Below are 24275 nucleotides of genomic sequence, written 5' to 3'. Positions count from 1 at the left end.
GATTCAAATGCTAATCTATTTTAAAAAAAAGACCATCATAAGTACATCCAGAAAGAACACCTTACCAGCTATTTCAGTGAAGTTGACCCATAAAATAAACTATTGCAGTAATCTTAAAACCTTATGCTATGCTGCTTCTACAGGGAGATTGGTGAAACCTATAAAACTTGCTGCTCATAGAAAAATACACATATAAATGGGGCATGAAGTCTAAAATTGAGGTTTCAAAAGTTCCAAAGTTTATGTTCAAATCTCCGAAAGGGTTCGTGTGCCACAGATTGAGAAATTTTACTTTTGAGTATATGTTTCAGCTTTTTTTTCTGTATTTCCACTGACATCACCCATAACTTCTTTCTTCAGCTCATATCTCTCCTTTTCAGTTTGCTCTGCTGCCAGCTTAATCGTCCTAAACACCATATTCATCAAATCGTGCTTGTGTTGAAAACATCCACAGACATGGTGTGGGTGAGTCTTTGCACATTTGAATTATTTACTTAACAATTTATAGTTTTGAGTTGCTGTTTTATCTGCTACTCTGTAAAATCCATGGGAGGCAAGGATAATGCCTGTTTTCTTTACCATTATGTGGCAATTCCTAAGCACATAATAAATATTTGTTGCTTGACTGGATTGGGGGCACTCTTGTATGTGAATAGTAGGAATATAAATTGGAGGGAAATTTGACAATGTATTTATATGCATAGAAAACTGCAGGAGAAACAAAAATATGTTAATAGTGAATATTGCTGAGAAGTGGGAATATGGAAGCCTCCTGTTTCCTGAATCACTAAAAAAAAAAGCTCCACTATTTTCCTTTAACATACTTAGACATATGTCCCCCTCCCCTGCCCCCTCTCTTTGGCTTGTATTTTCAAAAGTATTTTAAATTTGGACCCATTTTGTAAGATTTCCCACTGGCCTCTCATTAGAAAGCTCTTCTCCAGTTAATTTATCTATGCATCCATATAAACTTATATTTACTGAAACTCCTGACTTGCCAGGCACCCAGTGGGGAGAAAAGACATGGGAATAGTTCAGTATACAGCAATGTGGTTAAGTGCTCCATTAGGGGCATACACAAAGAGCCACAGGACCACAACTGAAGGGAATGATTGACTTTTGCTCAAGTGCTGTCTTAGTTATGTTGTCATCACTAAGACACAGCACCCAACACCCACAATTTAAAGGAGGAACGGTTTATCTTGGCTCACATTTTGCAGGGGTTTCAGTTCATATCAGCTGGGCCTGATGCCAGGCAGCATGGAAGAGGAACATGGCAGAGGAGAATTGCTCCTGGCATAACAGGCAGGAATCAGAGAGGGTTAAGGGAAAAGCAGGAGCTTTACCTGCCAGCATCACATTTAGCTATAGACGTATCAGTGGACCAATCCACGGATGAGCATCACGCCCCCTTGATCCAAGTACCTCCCCAAAGCCTCACCTTTGATCACATAAGGCTTTGGGGCACATCCATACATAAACCATAAAAGGTGCTAAAGGAGGTAGGAGAGGGTTCTGGAAGAGGAAACTATTTGAACTGGGACTTGAAGAGGGATTTGGCTAGGCAGGAAAGTGGAAGAAAAAAAATATTCCGGACAGAGTGAGCAGCCCATGAATAATTTCATGAGCCTATTCTGGAAGCATCATGGAGTAAAGTACTGTGTACTTGAATCACAGGAGTCCATGGGCAAAAGTAATGGTCCAAACTCAAATATCTCAAGTCCTGTTTACTGTAATAAGTCATCCTGGATACTCTCAGAACTCTCGTGCCTGCTTTCCAATAGTCCTACTACACAAACATTTGGCATTTGATTTGAGACTTCATTATTCACTTATATTTATGTGCTTTGCGTTCTTCTTAAGAGCACAGAATGTGTATCCTGTTATTTTTCTCCTCTACAATCCACACTAGTGACCTATTAAGTACTCTTCAATGTAGAGAGCTCTTACACTGACTGACTCTTCTCCTCCATGTTTTCTGAAGCAAGACTGAATAGCCACACAGAAATATGGCTAACTCTAATATGGCTGAAGCATTTTTTTTAAATAAAAAAACATCTCTTTTTGATATAGCCCTGGGATAAGGATGGTGTGCAGTTACCCCGAACTGTGTTTTGAATCCTCTCTCAAAATAAAAGGGCAGACCCACTGCTGGTGCAAAAGCAAAGCTTTTATAAATAAGGATTGCAGTGGCCCCATCAGACCTGTCCTACTGACTGAAGAGCCTGCAGTGTTTACTAAACTCCTGAGATCTCTAAAGTCTAACATAATCTCTCATGCCTCATTAATCTCCAAGGTTTGAAGGACTCACTAATGTGTAATAAATTTCCAGTCTCTGAAGATTTAAACTACACAGATGTGTTGTTTCAGATGAAAATGACAGACACGAGTCTGCCATTCAGTCATTTAAGTCACACTTAGGGACATATTTACAGCACTGAACTAGGCTCTATCCTTATGACCCACACTTCTGTGTCCTAAATTCTCTATGTCATAATGAAAAAATGAACAAAATATAGAAGTTATTTGAATGCAAATTAAAGGCTTATTTTAGAGTTCCAACAGATTGGGGAAACTTCAAATTGGTTTAAGGTAAAGACAGAGATAAATTAATTATTTCAATAAATACTTACAGAGTATCTATAATATGTCAGGTACTAGAAACCAGAGATTTACGGATGACTGAAAAAATATAGTTTCTTCCTGTATGGAGCAAAAAAATGTCAGACTCATCTAGAGCTTTATTTATTTTTTTATTTTTATTGAGTTTATTGGTATTTTACCATTCTTTATTACTGAGTATTTATTTTATGCCAGGCATTAATATGGCAAGATGAGTAAATTATATAGGTTCATTACTTTAATAAATGCTAGGATTTGGAGTTAAAAGATTTGAGTTCTATTCTCTTTTGAAATGAGAATATAATTTCTTTCTTTGTGCCTAGTTTCTTTATCTATAAAATTTGGGGAGTGATCAATACCTACTTCCTGGAGTTTTGCTGGGAGAACATAAGACAGTTTTGTGCCTTTGTATATATCTTTTGTACCCCCTAAATTGTGTCTTGCCACTCTCTCTTCTGCCTGATACACTCCTACTTATTTTTAAAACCTTAAGTATCACTTCATCTAAGAAATCTGATCTTTCCTTTCCTTACTCCCTCTTCTGTGCTATCACTGTGCATGTGCACATTTTGATATTGTGATTATCACATGGTATTGTCAAGTGGAACATGAGCAGAGCTCATGTTTTATTCTTGATGGCTATGTTCTGGACCAATCACTGTGCCTAGCCCATAACCTGTGCTTAAAAGTTTTTGCTACATAAGCTAATGAACAATATTTTGGAAAATTCTTTATAAACTCTAATGTGCAAACCAAAAGCAAAATATCATTATGCTTCTTGTCTTAATGCTGGCTTCTAAAATAATAAAATACCACAAACCAGATGGTTTACCAACAACAGAGTCAACTTCACAGCTCTGTAAACTGTAAGTCCAAAATCAAGGTGCAAGGGTGGTGAAGTTCTGGTGAGGACCCACTTCCTGGTTGCAGATGGTAGACTTATTTTTCCCCCATTCCCATGACCTTCCTTCAACCCCTTCACCCCTCTCTATCTACAAAGACTTTGTTTTCATTTTCTCATATTAATTCCATTCTCATCTTTCTTTTCCCCTATCCCTCCCATGTCCCCCTTCCCTTTGCACCTTTTCTTCCTGTTTCACATTACCTATTATACCTTTTAGTCCTTATTTACACTTTCAGTTTCTCACACTAGAGAAACTATTCAGTATTTACACGTGTGCCCTATTTATTTCATTTAAGAGCATCACTTCAATGTGCATCCATTTAGCTATAAATGTCTCTAGTTTCTCACTCCTTATGGCTGAATAGTACTCCATTTAATTAAAAAAAACCCCACATTTTCTTTATCCAGTCTCCTGTTAATGGGCAATTGGGTTGCTTCCAAGTTTTAGCTACCATGAATTATGCTGCTATGAACATGGGTGCACATATATCACTATGGTATGATTCTTTTAATGCTTTGGGGAAGATACTCAGAAAAGGAATAGCTGGATCAAATGAGATTTCCAATCCTCGATCTCTGAAGTATATCCATACTGATTTCCACAATGGTTGCACCAGTCTACACTCCCACCAGCATTGTAACAGGGTTCCTCTTTCCCCACATCCCCGCCAGCATTTGTTATTGGTTGATTTCATGATAGCAGCCATTCTTTCTGGGTGAGGTGGAATCTCAGTGTTGTTTTCATTTGCATCTCTCAAATGACCAGTGATGTTGAACATTCTTTCATGTTTATTTGCTATTTCTACTTCTTTGTCTGAGAAATGTCTGTTCATTTCAGATGCCCATTTTTGGATTGGTCTTTAAAATTGTAGGGGGGGGGTCTGATTTTTTTAAGTTCTTTATATATTCTAGATAGTAGACCTTTGTCTGAGGAACAGCTGGTGAAAATGTTTTCCCACATTGTGGGTTGTCTCATTACACTGCTGGTGGTTTCTCTTGCTGTGCAGAAGCTTTTTAATAAGAAGACATTCCACTTGTTGACTGTGCTAGTTCATGGGCAACAGAGGTTTTCTTCATAAAAATCTTTTCCTACACCAATGTCTTCAAGAGTTCTACCTAACCTTTCTCAGCCAGTTTAGTGTTTTTGTTTTAATGTTTAAGTCTTTAATCCATTTCAATTTTAGTTTAGTGCACGGTGAGAGATACAGGTCTAGTTTTAATCTTTGGCAAGTTAAAACCCAGTTTTTCCAGCACCATTTATTAAAGAGGCTATCATTCCTCCAGTGAGGATGTTTGGCTCCTTTGTCAAAGATGAGGTGGCTGAGTGTGTCTGGAGTTGTTTCTGCAACTTCTAATCTGTTCCACTGTTTCTTTGCCAGTAACATGCTGTTCTTTTAGCACGGGAGTTTTGTAGTAAAGTTTCAAGTTGGGGATTGTGATACCCGCTGTCATATCTCTGTTGCCTAGAATGGCTTTTGTTATTATAGGTATTTTTTTTTGTTCCAAATAAAATTTTGTATTGATTTCTCTAGTTTAGTGAAATATACTTTTGGTATTTCAATTGGGATTGCATTGAATCTATATTGCAGTTTTGAAATCATGGCCATTTTCACTATGTCAATTCTTCCTACTCAGAAGCAAGAGATGTCTTTTCATTTTCTGATATCCTCTTCAATCTCCTTTTTTGCAGAGTGCTATAGTTTTCAGACTAGAGGTCTTTGATTTCTCTTGTTAGGCTGATTCCTAGGTATTTCAACTTTTTGGATGCCATTGTGAAAGGAATTGATTGCCCCGTTTTTTTCTCAGTGAGTCTGTTTTTGTGTACAGAAAAACTATTGACTTTTATGTGTTGCCCTTGTATACAGCCAGCTACTTCACTGAATTTGGTTATTAAGTCTAGAAGACTTGGGTGGAGTTCATGGGGTCTTGTTTATAGAGTATCATTGTCATCTACAAATAATGATAATTTGACTTCTTCATTTCCTATCTTTATTCCATTTCTTTCTTTCTCTTCTCTAATTGCTGTGGCTAATGTTTTCAAAACTATCATTAACAGGAGTGGTAATATGGACATCCTTGTCTTGTTCTTGATTTTAGTGTGAAGGATTTCAGTTTTTGACCATTTAGTTTGATATTGGTTGTTGGTTTTTCAGAGATGGCTTTTATTAGATTGAGTTAGAGACTGTCTATTCCAATTTTGTAGATGATTTTTTTATCATAAATGCATGTTGGATTTTGTTAAATGCTTTTTTTGCATCTATTGAGATGATCATAAGTTTTTTGTCCTTGACTCTATTAATATAGTGTATTACATTTTATTGATTTGCATATGTTGAACCATCCCTGCATCCCTGAGATGAATCCTACTTCATCAGGGTGTATGATCTCCCTGATGATCTTCTGCATTCTATTTGACAGTATCTTATTAAGGATTTTTGCACATATGTTCTCTTTTTCAGTTGGATCTTTTCTGCTTTAGAGATCAAGGTGATGCTTGCTTCTGTTATGCCCAAGTCACAAAGTCCCCAAAGACCACCAAGGAGTCAGGTCCAATGCAATTACAAGAGGAGTTTATTGCAAATTCGAGCCTGGACTCTCAGGTGTCACCATCGCAGCGACTTCAGACTGAAAGCCCAGATCCATTTTTGAAGCAGGTTTATATAGGGTTAAGGAAACTTTTTGCTTATATAGTTTCTATTTTTAGCTCTCGCTTATCATTGGATATTCGAGGGATACTGGGAGGGCTTTTACATTTCATTGGATATTCAAGGGGCACTGGGAGGGCACTTATTGGAAAATTACCTAATGCCTACGTTTGCAGAATCAATTCCTCTTTTTATTAAATCATCTGATTTTGCAAGCCAGGATATCAGCAGGTGGCTACCTATGTCAGCTATGACTAATTCCTATATTAATTAAATCAAACACAAAAAGGATTCATCTTGGGATCTTAAAAGAGGAACAGAAACAGGGTGGAGATGCCCTAGGATAACTTACCCTTAAAAGAGGAACAGAAACGCAGAGAGACTGTCACATAGAATGGAATTTTACAGAAAGGAACTTTTGCATTCACTCTATTTTGGGTAAGGGGTATGGAGCCCACCTTGACCTGAAAACTTGGTCCTCACATGTCCAGGAATGAGTTTGGGAGTACTACTTCCCTTTTAATTTCATTGAGAGTTTAAACAGTAGTGGCAGTAGACTCTAAATGTCTTGTAGAATTCAACAGTGAAGCCATCAGGACTTGAGCTTTTCTTAGTGAGTTTTTAATTACATTTTCAATTTCATTGATTGATATTGGGTCATTTAGAATTTTAGGTCATATGTTCATACATATCTAGGAATCTGTCCATTTCTTCTGTGTTTTCCATATTATTGGTGCATAGGTTCTCAAAATAGCTATCAATGATCCTCTGGATTTCTGCTGGGTCCATTGTAATTTCACCCTTTTCATTCCTAATTGCATGAATTTGGGCCTTTTCTTGCCTTTTTTTGATAAGGTTGGCTAAGGGTTTGTCAATTTTAATCTTTTGAAGAACCAACTCTTGGCTTCATTGATTTTTTTTTTTTGTATTGTTCTCTTAGTCTCCATGCATTGATTTCTGCTCTGATCTTTATAATTTCCTCCCTCGTATGAGCTTTGGCTTTGTCCTGCTCTGCTTTTTCTAGAAGCTTGACATTCAGCATTCTGTTTTTTTGAGCTTGCTCTGTTTTCCTAATATGAATATTCAATGCTATGAATTTCTTTGGTAAGACTGCTTTCATTGTGTCCCATAGATTGTAGCATGTTGTACTGTCATTGTCATTTAATTGTAGGAACTGTCTGATTTCTTCTTTGTGACCCATTGGTTATTCAGAAGTGTGTTGTTCGATTTCCATGTGTTCATGGTTTCTTTTCTATTGTTCTCTAATTACATCACACTATGGTGTGCTAACATACAGGGGGTCACTTCAATTCCTTTGCACTTACTTAAACATGTTTTATGAGCAAGTATGTAGTCTATTTTGGAGAATGACCCATGTGCAGCTAAAAAGAATGTGTATTCTGATTTTTTGGGGTGGAACATTCTGTAAACATCTGTTAAGTTCTTTTGTTCAAGAGTCTGATTGAGTTCTAGTATTTCATTGTTTATTTTTTGTCTGGTTGATCTATTTATTTATGACAGTGGGGTATTAAGGTTCCTCCACTACTATAGTATTAGTGCTTATATTATTTTTCATGTCTGTTAGTATTTGTTTTATGTAGTTGGTTAGTATTTGTTTTATGCACTAGTGTTTGGTGCATATATATTTATGATTTTCATCTCTTCCTCTTGGATTGTTACCTTTACAAAGACGCAGTGTCCTTCTTTGTCTCTCTTAATCAGTGTTGGTTTGAAATTCACTTGATCTGCAAAGAGGATAGCTACTTCTGCTATTGGGGGGTTCCTGTCACATGGAATATTGTTTTCCACCCTTAAACTTTCAGTCTATGAGTATCTTTTTGAACTAAGTGTTTCTTGCATGCAGCATATTGAGTCTTGCTTCTCAACCCATTCTGTCAGTCTATTTCTTTTGATTGGTGAATTTATTTCATTAACATTGATGGTTATAAGTGATATGTATTGAGTTATCCTTGTCATGGCTTCTTTTTGTTGGATTATCCCTCTTTGTGTTTATTTCTTGTCATGCTTAATGAATTCATTCTGCTGGGTTTCATGGGGTTTTGATAATCATCATCTTTTCCTAGGATATTATTTACAATTTTTTGAGGTGCTGGTTTGGTATTCATGAAATTCCTAAGTTGCTTTTTGTCATGAAAGTACCTTATCTCTCCATCAATTTTGAAAGATCGTTTTGCAGGGTACATCAATCTGGGTTGGAGGTTGTTTTCCTGTAGGGCTTGAAATACATCACTCCAGGCTCTTTTTTACTTGGGCATTTGTGTTGAGAAGTCTGCTGTGATTCTGCTGGGCTTTCCTTTGTATGTGATTTGTTTCTTTTCTCTGCTTGTAGAATTTTGTTCTTTTGTTGGGTTTCTGGAATCTTAACTATTATATACCTATGTGTAGATTTTTTTATTCGTGGTTAGTTGGAGTCCTATGTTCCTCATTTATCTGTATATCAAGTTCTTTCCCTCTATTTGGGAAGTTTTCTGCCATTACTTCTGTGAACAGTTTTTTATGTCATCTGCATGCTCTCCTGTTTCTTTGTTGACTCCAATCATTTTTATGTTATTCTTCTTTGCATCATCTAGCAGCTGCAGAATCTTCCTATCTTCTATATCTGAAAATCTATCCTCTCATTGGCTCATTCTGCTGTGTAAACTTTTAATGGAATTTTTAATCTCCTGTAAATCTCTTTGCATCTGTTTTATGGATTCCATTTATTTCCTCTGTTCAGATTTCATCATGTTCCTCTATTTCTTTTAAAATTTGTGTTCACTCTAGACTTATTAATCATGTCTTGTACTATGGGCATAATTTCTGCTGTTATCTGAGAAATTATTTCTGATTTCATTTTTTCCAGGTCCTCTTTCATTTCCAGTTCAGGGAGTCAAGGTGGTTGAGATCAGATTGTTCCATCTCATTGCCTTTTGGGGTTGCCTTAGGTGATCTGGATGTGTGGTATTGAGACTTGTTTATGAGTCTTTTCAACAGTGCAGCCTGATGCACCTTTGTTGAGACAACTTTTTGCTCACCCAGTGGTCTTCAATTTTCAGCAAATCATGGAGCAGCCTTTACTCTGCTGCTCACCAGTACACCAATACCTGGATTCAGAATGGTAGACTTCTGAATCCCTGAGCTCACCTGTTGTCTGGACAGGCTTCTGGCTAGAGCCTATGCACACTTGGGATGGTACCTAGATGTGCCTCTTGTTGGAGCCTGTATGTAGCTGTTGTGTGGGAGGGTCTTTGGCTGGGCCCCAGTTCCTGTTGTCCACATAAGCTTCTGGCTAGTGTCTCCATGCACTTATCAAGGGTATCGGGGTAAGCCTGTGGTTGTTTCTTGTGCATCTGTGTAGTTCTTTTCCAGGTGTTCCCTTGGCTCTGGCCAATGGTATGGTGGGCCTTTGGCTGAAGCTTGTGTGCCTGTGCACCTCTTTCTGGGAGGGACTTTGGCTTGGGTGGGTGTGCCCACACCTCTGGGGTTGGGGTGGGGTCCTGGCTAGGTTCCCCCTGCAGCTGTACCACTCCAGTCCACACAGCTGCTCCCCAGAATCTGCATGTACTTAGCAATGGTATGGTGGGACTCTGGCTGAAGCTTGTATGTCTGTGTAGCTCTTTCTGGGTGGGACTTTGGCTTGGGTAGGTATGCCGTCACTTCTGGGGTCATGGTGGGGCCCTGGCTGGGATCTACCTGCAGCTGTGCTACTCTGGTTTACACAGCTGCTCCCTGGGATCTGCATGTATGTAACGATGGTATGGTGGGCCTTTGGCTGAAGCTTGATGCTGGACTTCTTATATCCTCACATGGTAGAAAAATAGCAAGCTAATGAGCTTTTGGTTTGTTTGTTTTTGGTACTCGGGATTGAACTTGGATCCTTGCACTTGTGAGGCAGGTGGCAGAAGCACTGAGCTAAATCCCCAGTTCCCCACCTTTTTATTTATTTTTATTTTTATTTTTTAAAATTGAATTTATTGTAATTGTACTGTAGACAGTACAGTTACATTCACTACTGGGATCTTGTACATTTACATGACATGTCTTGGTTCTCATTTTTCCCCCGTGTCGCCACCCTCCCTTCACCCCCTCCTCCCCTCCTCAACTAAAAACACTTTAATTCCATTTTTACATTTTCTTATATTTTTTCCCTTTCCCTTATTCCCCTTCCCCAACCCTTCTCACTGTCCCTACACGTTTAGTCCTTTTTTTCCTATTTCACATTGCTAATTATCCCGTTAGGATCTTGAGTACTATTTTAGGTTTTCACACCAGAGAAACTATTTGGTATTTATATGTGTGTGACTTATTTATTTCACTTAGGAGTATATCCTCAAAATGTATGAATTTACCTATGAATGAATCTATTTTTTCATTCTTTATGGCTGGGTAGTATTCCATTTTATAGAAAAACCACATCTTCTTTATCCAGTTTCCAACTGATGGGCAAATGGGCTGTTTCCGAGTTTTAGCTATTACAAACTGTGCCACTATAAACGGGTGTGCATATATCACTGTGGTATGATTCTTTTAATTCTTTGGAAAGATACCCAACAGAGGGATGTCTGAGTCAAATGGAACCTCTAATCCTAGTTCTTTGAGGTATCTCCATATTGACTTCCATAGTGGTTGCACCAGTCTGCACTCCCACCAACAATGGAGAAGGGTTCCTTTTTCCCCACAACAGCACCAATATTTCTTATTGTGTGATTTCTTGATAGCAGCCATTCTTTGTGGGGTGAGGTAAAATCTCAGTGTTGTTTTCATCTGCATCTCTCAAATGACCAGTGATGTGGAACATATTTTCATATATGTACTTGCTGCTTTTACTTCTTTGAGAAATGTCTGTTCATTTCAGATGCCCATTTTTGAATTGGGTCTTTATATTTGGGGGTGCTGGTTGTTTTGAGTTCTTTATATATTCTAGATAATAGTCCTTTGTATGGGGAGCAGTTGGTAAAATTTTTTCCCATATTGTAGGTTGTCTCTTAGTTCTGTTGATGGTTTCTTTTGCAGTGCAGAAGCTTTTTAATAAGATGAGATCCCAGTTGTTGATTCTTTCTGCTAGTTCCCATGCTACTGAGGATTTGTTCATAAAGTCTTTTCCTATGCCAATGTCTTCCAGAGTTCTGCCTAACTTATCTTCCAGCAAGTTTAGTGTTTTTGTTTTTATATTTAGATCTTTAATCCACTTGGATTTTAATTTAGTGCATGGTGAGAGATAAGGGTCTAGTTTTAATCTTTGGCAGGTTGAGATGCAGTTTTTCCAACACCATATATTAAAGAGGCTATCTTTCCTCCAGTGGGGACAGTCAGCTCCTTTGTCGAAGATGAGGTAGCTTAGTGCATCTGGAGTTGTTTTTGTGTCTTCCAGTCTGTTCCATTGATCCTCAGGCCTGTTTCTTTGCCAGTACCATGCTGTGTTCCCCGCCCTTTTAAAAACAAGAGTGCTAATCTCATTCATGAGGGGTCAATTTACATGACTTAATTACTTCTGAATGGTCCCACATCCAAGTGCCAACTTATTGACTTTAGAATTTAAACACACGCATTGGGAGTGTGTATACATTTGCACTTCCTATTCAAGTGGGACCCAATTAATTCAACTACACAAGATTTAAAATTTGTTTTGGTTAATATATAACTGTAGTGGACATTCTGGAGCTCATTATGTTTATCACCTAGAATTGTGCTTCCCTGCCTTCTTGAAGATAGGAATGAATATGTACCTTATTTAGCCAGTGATGTATGTGGCACAATCACTTCCACATGCATGCATTTGACTGCCAGTGCTGTCTCTATCTCCCATCCATCATGGTGATCATGAGAGTGCATGTTGATACAGAGGTGCTGCAAGACTGAAGGTGCCAGAACCGTCAACTTGTGCTGTAGGGAGAACAACTGTCCCCAGAAGGACCAACAAGACTTGACATGGCTGAGAAATAAGTATGTTCTATAAGAGATTTTGTCATTTTAAAAATTACCACAGTATAAATCTAACTATTCTGACTGATAAAATGACACTAACTTATTTCTAGAAAAAACTATGGCAATATTCTGGAATCATAAAGATAATTAAAGCCAAAGATATAAAAATACTTGTCTGAGGTTAGTTTGTTCTTCTGTAAACTTTTATAGAAATGGAATCATATAATAATAAAGAGCATAGTAGTGGTATTCTGAGGCTGGGACTTGGGGATTTATTGTAAAAGCACACAAGAAAACTTTTTGGAATGATAGAAATTCTGTATCTTGATTGGGATGGGCATGGGACAGGCATGTACATTTCTAAGACACAGTAAAATAATTTTAAAGAGGTGCATTTAATTGTATGTATTTTACTACAATAAATACGATGTAAGAAAATTTTAAAATAGGTATAATAATAAAAGGGCTTCTGTTATGAGGAACATAGAAAGGGAAACTCATTTGTTCTTTGTGTGGAATCAACTTCAACAGGAACAATAATAAATTTAGGTTTAATTTTGAACCAGATATAAAGAGACTCATAATGTAAAGTGTTCTTGTAAAGTTCATCCATAAATTTGCTTTTATTGCTATGTATAATGTTTTGTATGATTATAGAGTAATATCTTAATACAGTTGATTGTTCTATCGTTCCACTATTGTCATGTATTCATTTTAAAAATTGATTTTATATCTAGCTAGTTTGCTAGTCCTTCTAATAATGATGATTCATCTGTCAATTCTTTTGGATTTTCAGCTTTCATATTTACAATATCTATGAAAAGTAAAAACTTTCAATCCTTGCAATTACTGTATCTTTTCTTTTTTGTTTAATTGTTCTCACGCGAACCTGAAGTATAAAATTAGACAAAAGAATTAACAGGAGCATCCTTGTATTATTTCTGATCTCAAAGGAAAAAATTTCTATTATATCATTACTAAGTATGATATTTACCAACAGTTTTTGTAGTTGTTCTTTATTAGAATATTCTTATCATTTTCTTAATCTAAAAAGTTTTAGGGAAACCACAAATGATATGTTTGCTGTAACTTTGAAGATGATTGGAAAGCGAATTTTATTGTATGCCTTTTCTGAAAATAATGAAATGGTCCTACAGATTTCTCCTTTAAGCAGTTGATGAGGTGAACTATCTTAATTGATATTATTTTATTAATGTAATCTTTTATTCCTGGTGTAAATCAATATGGTAAAAGTATCTCATTTATTATATTTTTTCATTTACATCCATGATCGTGAGTTAAATTGGCTTTTAAATTTCTTTTAATAAATTTCTTTTTATTTTTCAGCTACACATGAAAATTGTATAAGCAGGGCATAGTGGTGCATGCCTGTAATCCCAGCACTTGGGAGACAGAGGCAGGAGGATTGCCATGAGTTTGAGGCCAGCCTGGGCTACATAGTGAGTTTAAAGTTGATAGAGAAAACTTTTGTAAATAATCTAAAAACCTACAAGATGTTAGGAAAATGTAAAATGATTTCTGCTGTCTCTAACAGCAATCTGCTTTGTTTAATTCAAAATTAACAGACCGGAGACATTGACCATGAAATGGTACATCTGGCCTCATCCCTGACTTTGAGCACCACCTTTCTGTACACTAGAATAGATAGCTAGACAAGTCTTAAAGTAAACTCCCTAACTACAAGGAATTGTTTGCTACAAGTGGGTTAAAGTTCACTGTCTTGTTACTGTAATTTGTACATGGGTAATGTGAACTGAGGAAATGAAATGTAACCACCTGAATGAGATCATAGCTGTAAAACCTATAAAAGAGAACTCTACAACCCAATAGGAGGTCAATCACTGGCACTACCTTTTTGAATATGATTGACTTTTGCTGGTAAAATAAATGTTTTATTATTTTACTTCCATTCAGCTCGTCTCTATGTGTGTGTCACTTGCCAATTCCTTCTGCAACAAGGTCAGCTGAACTAAATAGAAAGACCCTGCCTCAGAAAAAGAAAAAATTGTATAGATTTATAGAACATCATGTGATGTTTTAATACATCTAAATATTTTATATGTTTAAATCAGATTAAATGTATCTATTTCCTTATTTATCATTTCTTTATGATGAAAATATTTCAAATCTATTCTGATTTTTTGAAATATGCAGTACATAGTACATTATTGATCCATAGCCACTTAATATGCAATAAAGCAGTAGAATTATTTCTCTTGTCTAACTATAACATAACACCCATTGACTGACCTTTTTCCACACTCCCCTCCCTCCTACTCTCTCTAGCCTCTGGTGAGTATTAGCTTCTATGCAGTTACTTTTTTTTTGTTGCTTCAAATATGAGAAAAAGCAGCATTATTTTTGTTGTGTCCTCACATGGTTTCAGTATAAGCATAATCCTGGCCTTGTAGGGTGAGTTTGGAAGAATTTCTTCCCTTCTCTTTTGTGGAATAGTTTGAGAGGGGTTGGTGTTAGGTTGTGCTTTTAATACTTGGAAGAATTTCATGGTATCAGATTTAATATTTCTTTTTTAATCTCAATTTTATTTGAGTTCTGTCTCTGTCTCTCTTTGTCTAGCTAACGATTTGTTTTCAAAAGCCCACACTTATTTTAATTGATCTTTTGTGTGTGTGTTTTTAGCACTAATTAAATAGTTTAGTGAATAAATACAATACCAAAAAAATGCATTCAAATGCTTTCTTAAAAAAATCATTTTAAAGGCCTTTCTATTCAGGCTAAAGACAAACACAATAAAGGCAGATATACTAGTTTAACATAATTGGCTGACCTTATACTGCACTTATATCTTTTAGTTTGTGTATGTTTTAAGCTCCACTTTATTTATTTCTGCTCTAACTTTTATTATTTAGTTTCTTCTACTAGTATGGAGCTTTATTTATTCTTGTTGTCCTATGTATTTGAGGTATATTATGGCTTTTGTCTAGGTGCCCCCCCCAAGCCTCATGTAAGTGTAGGTGGGCTTTTACAGAACTGGCTGGATCTAGATTGTGTGATGCTGGGATTGAGGGTGTGTGGTTAGTAAATTAGTCCACTGATTGGTTTGGCATAGTTCTGGGTAGGTTTGAGGTTGTCCCACCCTGGGTGTGAGTGATACCAACCCTTAGAATGGATAAAAATTAAAACTACAAAAAAAGGGCTAGTGTGGTCACTTGTCACTTGTAGCTCACTTGCTTCATACTTTTTGTCTTCTGTCCTCTGCCTGCCATGAATTACTCCATGTTACTCCTCTTCAATGCCCCTCTGCCATGCCACTCTGCCTTGGAGCCAGTCGATTATGAACTGAAACCTCTATGAAGCATGAGCCAAATAAACCTTTCATCCTTTAACTTTGGATGTAGGGTATTTTGTCACAGCAATGAATAAAGTAACTAAGACAAGGAAAAACAATAGGTTATTTGTCTAAGATCTTTCTGATTTTGTAAATGGAAGTACTGATTGATATAAACTTCCCTCTGAGTATGGCTTGTGCCTTTTTATAGAGAAAAGTTTCACAATTTTATTTCAGGTTCTTAAAAGGATGTGTGATTCCCCTCAAATATTAAGAAGTGCTGCTTTTCATCCACTTGGTCTGCAAAAGACTAAAAAGGGGAAGTTAAGTTACTGACTATAACATAAAATCATTATTAAAATGTTCTCAAATAAATAAAATATATAATTATTTCATTAACTTATAGATTCTCCAAAGTATAATGTTTCTGTTTATTATTCATCCCATGAGTAGTGCTAGGTGACCTTTGCTTATTTCATTTCAGGATACATAAAGAATGAGACACACACAGAGACTGTTATTTCTATAGGATGGTAGGAAAGGAGTCAAAACCAAAACTGATTGAATCTGCAATGAATGGGTTAAATGTGTCACATTTTTCAATAATTTTTCACTGGGTCCTTTGGAACTTCCCTGATGAATTCTCCATCTCTTCTCTGAATGCTTTTTCTTAGTTCTTTAGCTGATGTTCTAAGGACACAGTTGCATTTTGGAAAGCTTATTATGTTCTTAAGGCAAATCAGCTCAAAATCACATTATTTCCTTGAGGAAGACAGGAAAGTAAAAGGCATCAATTTCTAGCATAGGAATGACAGCCACTTAAAAACCGACAGTCAATTTACAGATGTACTTAGAACAGAAAGTATCTGCTGACAAATAAGTCATCATTTTTAAAAGTACACAAAGAACATAAAGCACACCTTGAAAGAAAATTGAAAAGCTCTTAAAAGAAATGAGGAGGGTTGAATTATAACCAGTGTTCTACAAAAGTCCCTTATGTCTAATCCTCAGATACATTATAAATTACCAGAGTTGTCTTATCCATTAGGTATAAGATATTGTCTTCCTCTGTACACATGATCCAAAATACGTGCAAGACCCATGAAAATACCTTAATTTTAATTTCCCTTAAAATCAGAAGAAAAATAACTATAATAATGAATATATAATAATGAATCCAGTGTGGATTATTTTTTTTCTAATGGAAGAAGGGACCTATGATAGCAAAAGTGCCTATGTTCCATGGAAAGCATATTGAGACTTTGGAAATAATTATCTATTCAACATGGTGATGGATCTGTATTTAAGCATATATTGTACCTTGACAAGGTAGTTTGATTTGTGATTATACATGGTTTTTCAGCATTGTTCAGAACAGATTATATATTTTTTTCTCATTGAGTTTATTGGTACATTTTAGGTATACAGTACATTTACATTCATCATTGGGATCTTGTACCTTTACATGACAGGTCTTGGTTCTCATTTTCCCCCCATATCCCTGCCCTCCAGGTTATATTATCTTATCTGAATAGTAGCTGAGATGGATATCCTCTTCATGTGTGTGCTTCTTTCTTCCTATTGTTTCATGGTGGCTCTTCTCCATAGACTTCTTTTATGGGTACAGTAGTGTTCAGCCTCAACTGAGCATCATATCTGCCATTGGTGTTGTTATTTTAGATCTGAGTTCAAATTCTCTCAACACTATCTTCTGATAAGTCACACATGTGTAAATACCGAATAGTTTCTCTGGTATGAAAAACTATAATAGTATATAAGATCCTAATGAGATAATTGACAAAGTGAAATAGGAAGAAAAGGGCTAAAGGTGTAGGGAAAGTGGGAAGGGTGGGGGAAAGGTAATAAGGGAAAAGAAAAAAAAATGAGAAAATGAAAAATGGAAATAAAGTGTTTGTAATTGGGGAGGGAAGGAGTGGGTAAAGGGAGGGCAGGAACAAGGGGAAAAAATGAGAACCAAGACCTGTCATGTAAAGGTACAAGATCCCAATAATGAATGTAACTATACGGTATACCTAAAATGTACCAATAAACTCAATTTTTTAAAAAAGGCTATCTTCTGGAGCATCCTTGAGTCAGGTGTACACATATGTCTAACTCCCCCTCAGAGTTATGTTTCCTCAAAGCATAATCTATCCCAACTTTTCGGCATGCCCCTCATTCCCATGGTACATATGGCTGGCCCTCCTATAAGACATACATGCTAATGAAATGCCTTTTACTATATAGTTTTAATATGAATCTACTATACTCATAGTAGAAAACAATAATAGGAAGAATGAACCTAGCAGTACACAGTGGCCTTGCTACAATATAAGTTATCACAATTTCTCATGATCTCGTTGTCATTTTGTCAAATATTCAACATATTAGCAAAAGAAGGTTCCTCTCCAGGAAATGTCATTTATAGAGACTATTTTCAATTGAGGCATCTCTCAGTTAAGCGCCACATTATGTAATCAAATAGGATCCCTGACTGAAGACTAAGCCATTTTCTGAAGATGAAAAGATACCCTACTGAGTCCTTTTAGCTAGATGAATGACCCATCTGAGCAAGTATTCACATCGTATACATTTCCTGTCACTTTGGGATTATATTAAGCCTTCTTCATTAATAATTATGTACTGGGAACATCTGAATAGATGTGACTTTAATAGCAAGTTGAATTTTATTTAATTATTACAGTCACACGCATTTCTACATTCATAGAATTTTAATACTCAATAAGCACAATATTATTTCATCATAAAGAAATATGACAGGTGCACAGCAATTTGCATAACTAAGATACTTATTGGCTATCTCAAATAAAAGAACTCTGAGATTTAAAACATTTTCTTCTGTCCTATTTTTAATTTATATGTGCCATTTCTATTTAAAATGAAACAGAAAAGATTCAGCTCTTTCTTGACCAGAAGAAAGACTAATCATAAAGACTAATCAATGACAGTTGTTATTCTCTTATATATCTTACTAACCAAGAAACAGAAAACATTCTATTATAGATATTGTATCAGCTAGTGTTAAGTTGTTCAGTTAAACTTAAAAGAGATTTCTTGAAGGGTATTTCACGGTTTACTGTACCATGGGGAGGCAAAGAATTACCTTTGAGGCTGGCCTTCTAAGACCAATTCCCAAAACCAAACTAGATCAAGGGGGTGGTTGCCTCTGCAAAGGTCAAAGAACTGCACATGCAAGAAACTGATATTCCAGGTGTCTGTTTCTGAACCCACTGCTTCTTTCCGAGTACCAGCAAAATGGCATGGCATCCTATGTCTCTTCCTATGTGGCTTAGTTCTAAATCAAAGTCTCATCTGATCATAATTTTCTTGTGTACAACTCTGGCTACAAGGAATCTAAGAATTATCTTTCTGGCCTCTGCATGCTAAAAGGAAGGATGAGGGTTGAATGAGCTAATTTGGAGTACTTGCCATAGATACATAATTGGGTGATATGAAAAGCTCAAGCAACATTAGGTACTATGAATGTTCCACAAGATGAGCAAATATTTCTAATAAATTTTAACTTGATAAATGAGCTATGTCTTGCAATCCAAGTACTATGTGACTGTAATGATCACAACTGAGCCAATGGTTCTTTAGTTTCTCTCTTGCTGTGGGATTGTGGGTGATTGATTGTCTCTCAAAAGTAAAAGCTTATGGAAGAGATCTCATCTGCATAGGAGGAGAAAAAAGCAGAGGAATATCTTATTTCAAATGAGATTGGGGAAATATGTACAATGTGGGGAAGTACAAAATATTGTAGAACAGCACACCCATATTAAGGCTGTAGCAGTGCAAGTGATGAATCTGTTTAATGACAATCCAATGTCACATTTCCATGAAATTCTCAAAAGTCGGCCAAAGCAAGTGTCACTATAGCAAGATGCACTATAAGAAAAAGATTCCATGAGTCAATAGATAGCAGTGATTCTTCTAGTGATAGTGAAAGCTATCCCTTACAATAACCTTGCTCTCTCTTGTCTCCCTCACATCAGCTATGAAGATTTTCAAAGGTAAATGCAGGTTAATTTTTTTCTTTATATTTTATATTTTCTTTATTATTTGTATGATATTACAGTATTGAAATAATACTACATGAATATTTTTGGATTGTGGAACAAATTATGCATTTCCATTATTTCTTATAGGGACATTCATTTTGATACACAAGTGCTTTGGATCACAAGCATGTTTCCAGAACAAATAAACATCATGAACTACCCATCTCTAAAATAAAAGCAAGATTCCTGACAATGACCTAGATCTAATGAAACATCCCCAATATACCCCTAACCTATGAAACATCACCTTAAATTTTGGGTTTTATTGCATGTATACATATTCTTAAAAACTTTTATTTTAGTTATACCTATACCATCATAAAACCATACATTATATAATCTTTTGGTTTTTACTTTTTCACTTTATATATTGATGAATTCATCCATTTTTTGCAGTTCACCATAGTTCATTCATTTCAACTGCTATGTTCTGCTGCTGAACAGTATTCTATTATATGAAAGTTCATTCATTTTTCTCTCAATAGGTGTTTAGGATGCTCCAATATTTTGCTACTTTAAACAGTACTATGATGGATATTATTGCATATACACTAGAGGGTTTTTTGGACTGTCTTAGTAATTTTGTGTTGCTATCACAGAACATTCAGGAATGTGTAATTTATAAAGAGCAAAGATTAATTTCTTATAGTTCTAAAGGCTTGAAAATCTAAGATCAAGGGGCTGCATTTGGTGAGAGCTTCCTTGTTGAGTCACACCATGGTAGAAAGCATCACATATAATTAACAATGTGAAATAGGAAGAAAAGAGCTAAAGGTGTAGGGGAAGTGGGAAGGGTAGGGGAAAGGAAATAAGGAAAAAGAAAAAAAACATGAGAAAATGAAAAAATGGAAATAAAGTATTTGTAAATAGGGAAGTGGGGGTGAAGGGAGGGCAGGGATAAGGGGGAAAAAATGAGAACCAAGACCTGTCATGTAAAGGTACAAAATCCCAATGATGAATGTAACTGTACTGTATGCCTAAAATATACCAATAAACTCAATGAGAAAAAAAGAGCAAACATCACTTAGCAAGAAAAAGAAAGAGAGGGACAAATTGGCTTTTTTAACAAACATATTCTTACAATAATGGCATTAATCCATTCTAGAAGTCAGGGCTCACATTATCCTAGCAACTCTTAAAATTTCCGCTTCTCAACACTGTTTCATTAAGTCTCCAACACATACATTTTGAGTGACATGTTCAAGCCACAGAAGAGTGCACTTACCAAAGATGAAATTGCTGAATGCTATGGTTTAGATCTAAAATGTCCCCCTAAAGTCTCACGTGTTTACAGGTAGAGCTTTTGGAAGGTGAATGGATCATAGGGGAAACTATACTGATCAAATGTATTAATCCATTGATGAGTTCTTAGCTGAATGTGCTACTAGGAGGTGTAGATCTGGTTGGAACAGATTGGGTTACTAGTGGTCTGACCTAGAAAGTTCCTTGGAGCTAGTTATTCATGGGTTGAAATGTCTGAAAAAGTGAATCAAAATAAATTGCTCCTCTTTCAACTTGTGGGTAATTAGTATTTTGTCCCAGTGTTAAGAAAGTAACTAATACAGAAAATTGGTACCAGAAGTGGAGTCATTGCTGTGACTATACCTGACATTCAGAAACCTTTGGAACTGATTTGTTGGAAGAATTTGGAAAGATATGGAAAGATATGGCTAGAGAAGCTCTAGAATGTTGTAAGCAGATATTGATAGGGGCTTCTGTTCAGAGTTCAGAAAACCAGAATGATGACAGGAATGTGGACAGTGTAGAAAAGTAATATAAAAATGTTTTGCTATGCAAAACAGGCCTGAACAAATTCTTTTAGAATATTCATCCTGTGTCCAGAATGTGGTATTATCAAAAGGAGCTCTTTTGCCCCATACTGATCATTATATATATATGTATATGTGTGTGTATGTGTATGTATATATACATGTATATATTCTGTATGTGTGTATATATGTTATATATGTATATGTGTGTGTATATATATACATATATATGTATATATACATATACATGTGTATATACATATACATATATATATATATATATTGTGTGTGTGTGTGTGTGTATGTGTATGTGTATGTGTGTGTGTGTGGTTACGGGGATTGAACTTGGGACCTTGTGCTTGCGAGGCAGGCGGTGGAACCACTGAGCTAAATCCCCGGCCCCTATACTGATCATATTACAGGGGCTGTCTTCCCTGCATCAAAAGTAACCTAATGTTCAATCATGCTGAATATAAAAAACCCCTACAGCCCCTGTCATGAGTCAAGAACCACATAAAGGCGTGCTCCACCAGTCCCTTTGTTGGTCCTCTCTCTTAACTGATCTACTCTCTTTTGGAACATGTATTTTAATAAATTTCCTTCTTTGCCTTTTCTACTCTTGATTATTTCCTTTACCATACATGTCACTGGTCCTCAGCATGCTATCTTGCAAGGCAGACAGGAAATGTGAGGCCTATGAGGTTTCATGTGAGAATGAGTATTCTATTGGAAACTAGACTAGAGGTTATGCATATTTCATTCTGGCAAAGAATTCTGTCCATGTTCTAAAACTTTGTGTGCAGCTGAATTTAAAGATGGCAGAGTAATTAATCTGACAGAGGAAATTTCAAGGTAGCCCAATGTTCAAGTCATGGCCCGAGTAATACTAACTACTTTTCCCAAGATAAAAAGTGAGAATCAGAAGGAAAAGGCAGAGCCGTCATAAAGGAAGCATGTGATGTAAGACTGGGGCCGAGAAGAGTATGATTGCAGAAAAGATTAGTGCTACTAAAAAGAAGCCAAGCAGAATAGGAAAGACAGGTTGAGAGCATCTCAGGTATCAGCCAGATCTTACCTAGGCTCAAGGCTGTAAAAGGGTACTTGTGGAAGAACATTGCTTTAGGATGAGAAGAGCCCTAGGGCACCCTGTTTATTTAGGGTCACCTAGGAAATGTTTCCCTGAGTTCATCCATCTGGGGACTCAGAGGCCACTGCAGCCATGGTCCAAGGGGACCTCTCTACTGTTTGAGCCAGTGGACAATCTTGGACATTAACAAGGTAATGATAACAATGTGGGAAGCTTCCACTCACATTTTAGAGGAAAGCCCATGAGGCCAGGAAAGGAGCTCTTTAGAGGGCACTGTATGTAGTTGTGAGACAGAAGCCAAAGGTGCAATGAAGATCCCAGTAAATTAGAGATGTGGGAACATGAAATATGCCCCAAGGACAGACATGGCCAGAGAGAGGCCCATGAGGATCAATCAGTGAGGGTATAGGGGCAGGGCTGTTCAACCCTTTGGAACTCACATTTCACCACCACATGCCCTAGGTAGTGGACACTGTGCTACAGGATTTAATGTTTACTCAAATGCATTTAGGAAATGTGACCTAATTATCTCATATTTGTGAAGGATCACAAAGCACATTAATATATCTTTGGAAAGACATTCAACAAATTGTTTCCTGTAGTATATATAAAACTTCTATTTTTTTTCAGCTTTAATTGAGTTTATTGGTACATTTTAGGGATACAGTACAGTTACATTCATTGTTGGGATCATGTACCTCTACATGGCACGTCTTGATTCTCATTTTTTCCCCTTACCTCTGCCCTCCCTTCACCCCCTCCTCCCCTCCCCATCTACAAACACTTTATTTTCATCTTTTCATTCTCTCACATTTTTTTCTTTTCCCTTTTTACTCTTCCCCTACCCATCCCACCTTCCCTACACCTTTAGCTTCTTTCTTCCCATTTCTAAATGTCAGTAATCTTATTAGAATCTTATGCATTGTTGCAGAATATTCACACCAGGGACACTATTCGGTATTTATACATGTGTGACTTATTTATTTCACTTAGGAGTATATCTTCAATATGTATCCATTTTCCTATGAATCTATTTTCTCGTTCTTTATGGCTGAGTAATATTCCATTTTATAGAAAAACCACAACTTCTTTATCCAGTTTCCAACGGATGGGCAAATAGGCTGTTTCCAAGATTTAGCTATTACAAACTGTGCCGCTATAAACATGGGTGCACATACTTCTCCGTGATATGATTCTTTTAGTTCTCTTGGAAAGATACCCAGCAGAGGGATGGCTGGGTTAAATGGAACCTCCAGTCCAAGCTCTTTGAGGTATCTCCATATTGATTTCCATAGTGGTTGCACTAGTCTGCACTCCCACCAACAATGGAGAAGGGTTCCTTTCTCCCCACAACCCTGCCAACATTTGTTATTGTGTGATTTCTTGATAGCAGCCATTCTTTTGGGGTGAGGTGGAATCTCAGTGTTGTTTTCATCTGCATCTCTCGAATGACCAGTGATGTGGAACATTTTTTCAAATATTTTCTTGCTGCTTTTACTTCTTTGTCTGAGAAATGTCTGTTCATTTCGGATGCCCATTTTTGAATCGGGTCTTTATATTTGGGGGGACTAGTTGTTTTGAGTTCTTTATATATACTTGATAATAATCCTTTATCTGAGGAACAGCTGGTAAAAATTTTTTCCCACATTGTAGATTGTCTCTTAGTTCTGCTGATGATTTCTTTTGAAGTACAGAAGCTTTTTAGTAAGATGTGATCCCAGTTGTTGATTCTATCTGCTAGTTCCCGTGCTACTGAGGATTTGTTCATAAAGTCTTTTCCTATACCAATGTCTTCCAGAGTTCTGCCTAACTTACCTTCCAGCAAGTTTAATGTTTCTGTTTTAATATTTAGATCTTTAATTCATTTGGATTTTAATTTAGTGCATGGCGAAAGATAAGGGTCTAATTTTAATCTGCGGCAGGTTGACATC

General features: G+C 36.5%; 1 protein-coding gene across 1 annotated transcript in view; it reads left to right on the top strand.

The window, feature by feature from the left end:
• Positions 1 to 418: 418 nt before the first annotated feature.
• The window catches only part of Slc36a4 (solute carrier family 36 member 4), a 108606-nt gene continuing 84749 nt past the window's right edge, over positions 419 to 24275 (top strand). Inside the window, exon 1 of the mRNA XM_010633700.3 lies at positions 419 to 465. The gene's annotated coding sequence lies outside the window, so the exon portion shown is untranslated. The remainder of the gene's footprint in view (positions 466 to 24275) is intronic.

Source organism: Fukomys damarensis, unplaced genomic scaffold (assembly GCF_012274545.1).
Source record: "Fukomys damarensis isolate Sample0158 unplaced genomic scaffold, DMR_v1.0_HiC HiC_scaffold_16, whole genome shotgun sequence".
Taxonomy (NCBI): Eukaryota; Metazoa; Chordata; class Mammalia; order Rodentia; family Bathyergidae; genus Fukomys; species Fukomys damarensis.
Note: the sequence above shows the minus strand (reverse complement) of the source record. Positions and strands in the feature narration are given on the sequence as shown.